We start from the raw sequence: 7,031 nt of genomic DNA, 5'->3' as shown, positions 1-7,031 counted from the left end.
CTTGGCTCCACAGTCAACACTCTTGGTAACAGCAGCCTGGAAATCAGGAGACAAATTGCATTGGGAAAGTAAGCTGTGAGGGACATCTCAAGAGTACTGAAGAGCAATGACGTCAGACTGGAGACTAAGGTGTGCCTGATCTGGGCTATAGTTTTCGCAATTACGTGCTATGCATCAGAAAGTTAGACAGTGAGTAGGGTTGATAAAAAGAGAATTGATGCCTTTGAGCTGTGGTGCTGGAGAAGAGTGCTGAATATACCATGGACTGCTAGGAGAACAAACAGGTTTGTCCTGGAGAAGGTGAAGCCAGAATGCTCCTTATAGTCAAGGATTCTGAAGCTCCGTCTGACATACTTTGGGCATGTTGCAAGGAGAGACTGGTCCTTGGAGAGGGACATCATGTTTGGCAGAATGCAGGGGCGGTGAAGGAGAGGAAGACCTTCGATGAGATGGATTGATTCTGTGACTGGAGAGGTGGGAATAAGAGCATTTGAGATGGCTAGGTTGGCATAGGATAGAACAGTGTTTAGAGCTCTTGTACATAGGGTTGCTATGAGTCGCAAACGACTCGATGGCTCATAACAAAAACTGTTGAACCAAGTATTATGAAGTAAAAAGATTAGAATAGGTTAAAGAGCCCTAACTTGGGTTCATGGATAAGCTTTGTTGGGAGAGGTGAGGGGAGGACTGTGCACTTACAAAGCATGTGAGTCATGTCTTAATCGAGTTCAACAACATATGTGATTTATTGCTGCTGCTGCTATTTTTAGGGAGATCTGTTGGCGTAGTCCATATTCCAATGCTAACCCAAAGGTGGTGCCTATTTTGTGATTTGAATCCTCCAGCAGCAACAGGCAGATAGATGAGCAGTCTCCTCCTATGTGTTTTACAGCCTCAGAAACCTAATAGAGGGTCAGCTATGAGTTGGTTCCAACTTAACAGCAATAAATTTGAAGTTTTGGGTTTTTTAGCTTTTCTCTGCTCTGTCCTCTTTATTTTCTTTTGCTTTTTCCCCTACTCACTTATTATAATGGGTGTTTTATGTAAAGTCTGTTCTGACATCCATTTTGGTCTTTTATTTTTCCTTGTTTGTGTAATAACATCTTGCTTTCTTCATGGATGATGTCCTTGATGTCATTCCACAATTCATTTAGTCATTAGTGTTCAGTGCTTCAAATATATTATTTTTGTTTATTAAAGTATAATTTCCATTTTATTTTAAGATGACTTTTTTCTTCAACCTTTAAGGAATCAAATCCTTACAAGAGCTTTGGTGGTGGTTGTGGGGCAGCACCTGCAGGTCTAAATCTGGGTGGAGGTGTTCTGTCCATCACGAGAACAGTTCCTCATCACCTTCCTGTGACTAGAACAATTCACATGATAGTGCACTTTCACAGAGAACTTTGGAAGCACATATACATCAAAGATACTCAAATGACCCTGATGACTGCTGCCTCCACTATATTTTGAATTATGAACTTCTTAACTGCCTTGTCTTTGGGCATGCAGTGGGTGTGGTTTGTGCATGTGACTGTGACCCTTTTTGGTATGACCTTTATTTCTCCTTTTCTGTGTCATCTTGGAATTAAGGGCCAGAGAGAGAAACTCAAATCTATTCCTAAGATGGTTTTGAAATTAATTTAGAATATACTCATATTTTGTTTCTCATGGGCCTGTTTTAATTTTTATCAACTTCTTTAAGACTTTGGTGAGATTTCTGACAGCAGACTTGCCCAGTTTTCTGATCTCCTGACAGCTAATACCGATGGTGGTTAATTTAAGCAAGATGAAATAATTGCTTATTTCATCCCTTTTTCCATATAATATGATGCTGCCTATTGGCCCAGTGGTGAGGATCTTTGCTTTTTTGTTGTTGAGATGTAATCCATATTAAAGGTAGTTGTCCTTGATCTTCTATAACAAATGCTTCAAATTCTCCTCATTTTTAGTAAACAAAGAGGCTGTTGATAAATCTTCCTCTGATCTTGATGCCACACTCTTTTATAAAGTTCAGCTTCATGAATGATTTGGTCCACATACAGATTGAATAGGAGATCGAATGGAGAAAGGATACAATCCTGATGAACACTCTTCCTAATTTTATTTTAATTTTTTTTTTGCTCTTCCTAATCTTAAAACATGTAGTGTTTCATTGCTCTGTTTGGACTACATCTTTTTGGTCTAGGTGTAGATTTCATATGCCTACAATTAAATGTTCTGGTATTTCCATTCTTCTCAATCTTAGCTGTAATTTTTAACTATCCACACAGTTCAATGTCTTTGCATAGTCAGTTAAACATAGATATTCTTCTGGTATTCTCTGCTTTCAGCCAGTATGCACCTGTAATCAACAGTGATATCTCTGATGCCACAACCTCTTCTGAACTCCACTTGAACTTCTGGCAGTTTCCTGTCAATGTGCTGTTCTAGTTGTATTTGGATGATTTTCAGCAGTATTTTTCTTGTGGTGACATAAATGATATTATTTGGTAATTTGTACATTCTGTTGGATCTTCTTTCTTGAAAATGGGAACAAATATAGATCTCTTCCAGTTAGTCAGCCAGGCAGCTGTCCTCCAAATTTCCTGGCATAGACTGGTGAGCTTCCAGGGTCATATCTGTTGATTGAAACAGGTCAATTGGTATCCCATAACTTTCTGGAGCCTTATTTTTTTCCCAATGCCATCATAACAGCATGAACTTTTTCTTTATTACTCTTGGCTATTGTTCTCATGATACTTTTTGAAATGTTTAGTGTCAAGAAAGTCTTTTTGGTATAGTGACTCTGTTTATTCCTTCCATCTTTTTTTTTTCAAATGCTTCTTGGTCATTCAAGATTTTGGAGAAAATGAAACCAGTTTCCTAAGAACCAAATGATGACTTTGTGTATATCCCATTTGAATTTAAAAATGATCTTAAAAAAGGATTTGAGACATTGGTCACTAGTGATTGAATACCAGAGCAGCTGTGTGATGACATCAAAGATATCCATGAAGTGAGAAAAATGTCATGTAAAAGGAGCAAGTGTAACATAGGGGTGGCTGAGTCTGACTTCCAACTGCTTCATAAAGGGGAACAGTTCCCATCAATAACATCTATAGTACTAAACAAATAGCTACATGGCCAGACATGCCACTCCACCTGTTTGTACAAATCATTGAGTCAAGTGTTTATGCAAATAGATTCTCAGACTTTACTCACAGGTGAGGGTATTATTAGGAAAATAACCTGGGAGAGTGAAAGAGGCAAAAGATATCACACAATATAAGTCCAGGTTTATCCCAGCAGTTCAAAGCCAGATTAACAAGGCACAATTCCTCAATTAGTAAAAGTCTAGGTTCAGTTCAGCAGCACAAATGTACCTCTGGTTTCCTTAGTTATCCAGCAGACTATCTAACAGCAGTTACAAGTCAGCTTTTCCTTCAGCCATCCAGCAAGCAAAACCTTTGACTGTGGCTCCATCTCCAGGATTCCTCTGGTTACACCTTTCCCACAATCTCTTCACAGCAAAGCCACATCTCTTGACCATCTGCCAGTCTCTTCACCCTCTTTCCACCACCATTTTTCATAGTGTTGAAAGCATTCTCTAACATTACATTGGTCCCATAGCTGTTAATGTTTGCAAGACCATGTGTCTGCAGTCTCTTCATAGCAGTGCCACTGTCTTTTGACCATCTGTCATGGACTCTTCACCCACTCTCTACCCTAATTTTTCACAGTGTGGAAAACACTCTCTTATTTTGGTGCTAAAGCTGTTGATGACTGCAACACTATTTGTCGACAATTGAGGTAGCTGGAAACCATGGCCCCAATGAGGGCTAACATAATGGCTAGAAAAGCCAATTTTCAAAGTTTTGGATACCTCAGATCATTGCAAAGACAGAGGAAAAAGTAAAAAAAAAACACAAAAAAACACCAAAATGGATGTCAGAAGAAATTAGGAAAATTGTATTAGAACATTGAGAAGCCCAAACAACGTGAAGAGATACTAAAGTAAATGGACTAAACAGAAGATTTTAAAAGGTAGCTCCAGAAGACAAAGCAAAATATAATGAAATGTGCAAAGACCTGGAATCAGAGAATAAAAAAGGAAGAACTTGTTCAGCATTTCTCAAGCTGCAAGAATTGAAAAACAAATTCAAGCCTTGACCTGCAATACTGAGATGCTCTGGGCAAAATCTTGAATGATGACTTTAGGAGGGTAATATTTTATTAGAGCAGAGTAGAATAGAAGATGTTTGGGTTGGAACTGTCAACTACTTTATGTGAAAATTGGAATTTTCTCTTTCTTTGCATCAAAAATTATTTGAAAGCAATCCTTTGTTCTACCTTGGCAAGGTTGAACAGGTAGAACTCTATTACCCATCACTTTCTTGCTCCCAGGATTGACACAAGTCTAAAGGGAAAAGATATATGTGATCTGATCTTGGCATCTGACATTTATTTCCCTCTTGTGTAGTACTAATACAAGACCACCAAATACAGTATGCCTGTGAATACTAGGATTTCAGGATCTCAGAGTTGGACTAGATTTGAAATCTCATCAGGTGATCTTTTCATCTTTACCTAAATGGAAACTCTGCATCATCTATGATCAGAGCTCTTGAGGCAACTGATAGAGCCATGTGTCTCTCCCTGTGTCTCAAGACTGCATTGTGAGAACACTGTTTGACTTTTGTAGGAGAAAGAAAATGTATAGATAGTTGGTGCAACAGTAAGAGATACACCTGTATCTATCCTTAGAGGTTGCTGAGTGTTTAGAACACTTGAGATTGGGACAGTAGGGGATAACACTTAAGCCACGGTATACTCTGTGGATCCTCTTTCTATGCTGGCAGTCTCTCTTTTGTTCTCTTTATAAATACAGAGAAAGCATCTGTTGTCTTTGCTTTTGTCCTTTCAATTTTGTGATTGGACAGAAGCTATGTGTGTGTGTGTAGGACAAGATTTTCCAATAGTTTTTCTTTTTCTTGGTGAGGAATTGCATTCTGTTTAGCACATGAGTTAATTTTGTCTCATTACAGCTAGAGGTGGGTATGAATTAGGTTTGTCTCTCTCAGACCTCCCCAATGAAGAAGAGAACAGAGCTAAAAAAAGGAAACCTCAAGAATTATGTTTCATAATTAAATAGATTTAAATACAGTCATATTCAGGAGCCTCTGGGTAGTTGGTGTTAATCATTAGGTGCTAGTTTACCACACAAGAAGTTGTCAGTTTAAATCTACTCAAAGACACTTTGAAAATAAGGCTCAGTAATCTTCTGAAAGGTCATAACCCTGAAAGCCCTATGAAAAACAGTTATTTCTACTCTATCCCACAAGATTACCATGAGTTGTAAATCAATTTGAGGGTATCTAACAACAACATTATGTATTATTTATTAAATATGTATTTATTAAAATGACCAAACTTAACAACATTGACCAACTGACCAATCATTAGTATAAAAAATTTAAGCTTTGACTAATGTAAATTTAAAATATGAGTGAGATAAAATTTTGTACTTCTCTTCATAGTCTTGGTATTCTTTATTCTTCTAATATTTTAATTTGTAGATAGTTTTCTGGTAATTTATCTTTCTATTTTGTGTGGTTCTGGTACAACTTTCCCTCTTTTCCTAGTTTAGCAGCCTAATTCTCAGGCATCTCCTAGATTCTCTATCTTTGTGATTGGTGGTGGCATCTGCCTACATCAACTGCTTGAACAAGGAAAGGAAGGCCTTGGCTCATTCCTACATCTTTCTGTGTGTATAATCATGCTTCAGTTAAACTCACTGAAAGAGAAAAGAAGAAACATGATTAGATATGGTGCTCTGACTGTGTGTCCAGGACAGACTGCTGTGATCATTAAAGCTCTGGAGGATTTTTTCCCCAACCAGAGGGAGATAATAATTTCCACTTGACTAGGGCATTTTCTAAACTGGAGCTGATTGTTTTGCATAAAACAAAGAAGTTATACATTAGTAGGAGGATAGCTGGCTCCTCTCAGTAGCTAGCAAACAATGACAAGAGACAATGGTTTGATTATAAGCTGCCACCATTTAAAGACTCACAACCCACACAATATCTGAACAGAATTTCACCATTCTTTTGAAAGAGATTTATACTGATTTGAGGATGTACTGAAGAGCTTCCTTTGTCCTCTCCATTTCCTCATTTCTCTGAGTGTACTTAAAGCTTATTTCAACCTCTGGTCTTTGCCAAATCTGTTCCCACAGCTGTCACTACCTTCCCTTCTTTGATCTTTTATTCAAGTTAGTTTCAAGGCTCAGTTCAGATATGCTTTCCTTTAGAAGGTGGACTGTTATTATTTGAGAACATTCACTGCTAATACCACATGATTTAAATCCAATTACATTTCATTTGTATGAATTTACAGTCATGCATACCTTCTTTGCAGAAATGTGCATTTGTGTTAGATTTCACATCTTAATCAGTTTTGCCTCCCAGCTAGCACCTAACACAGGTCCTGGAAACAGAAAATTTTGTTGAGTGAGTGAGTACTATGTATATGACAACTCAATTCAAAACTCTACTCATTGCCATTAAGTTAGACCTGACGCATAGCTGAATCTCCAGCGGGTTTTCAGAGGCTGTAAGTCAAACAAGAGATTGTCTGTCTTTCTCTCCTGGAGCAGCTGGTGGATTTGAACAGCCTGGCTTTGGGTTGGCAGCACACAAACCACTCTTCTTAAGTGTACTACAAATGCTCAGTAAATAATGATTGATTGATTTATTATTGAAGCATTGTAGGCATTGTCAGATAAATTGGCTCTTCTCCAGCACCACAGCTCAAAGGCATCAATTTTCCTTCTATCCTCCTTGGTCACTGTCCAACTCTCTGACGCATAACAAGTGATTGTGAAGACCATGGCCTGGACCAGACACACCTTAGTCTCCAGAGAGATACAATTGCTCTTCAGTACTTTGGAGAGGTCCCTCACAGCAGACTTTCCCATGGCAATGTGCCTTTTAATTTCCTGGCTGCTGGTGCCAAGAGTGTTGACTGTGGAGCCAAGCAAACTAAAGCTG

General features: G+C 38.3%; 1 pseudogene; it reads right to left on the bottom strand.

Annotated features, from left to right (window-relative positions):
* Positions 1-1,274: 1,274 nt before the first annotated feature.
* On the bottom strand, positions 1,275-1,578 carry LOC102853408 (annotated as a pseudogene).
* Between the last annotated feature and the right edge of the window lie 5,453 nt (positions 1,579-7,031).

This window comes from Elephantulus edwardii, unplaced genomic scaffold (assembly GCF_000299155.1).
Source record: "Elephantulus edwardii isolate Elephantulus edwardi_28Jun2011 unplaced genomic scaffold, EleEdw1.0 scaffold00026, whole genome shotgun sequence".
Taxonomy (NCBI): Eukaryota; Metazoa; Chordata; class Mammalia; order Macroscelidea; family Macroscelididae; genus Elephantulus; species Elephantulus edwardii.
The sequence above is the reverse complement of the archived record's forward strand: the minus strand, read 5'-3'. Positions and strand labels throughout refer to the sequence as shown.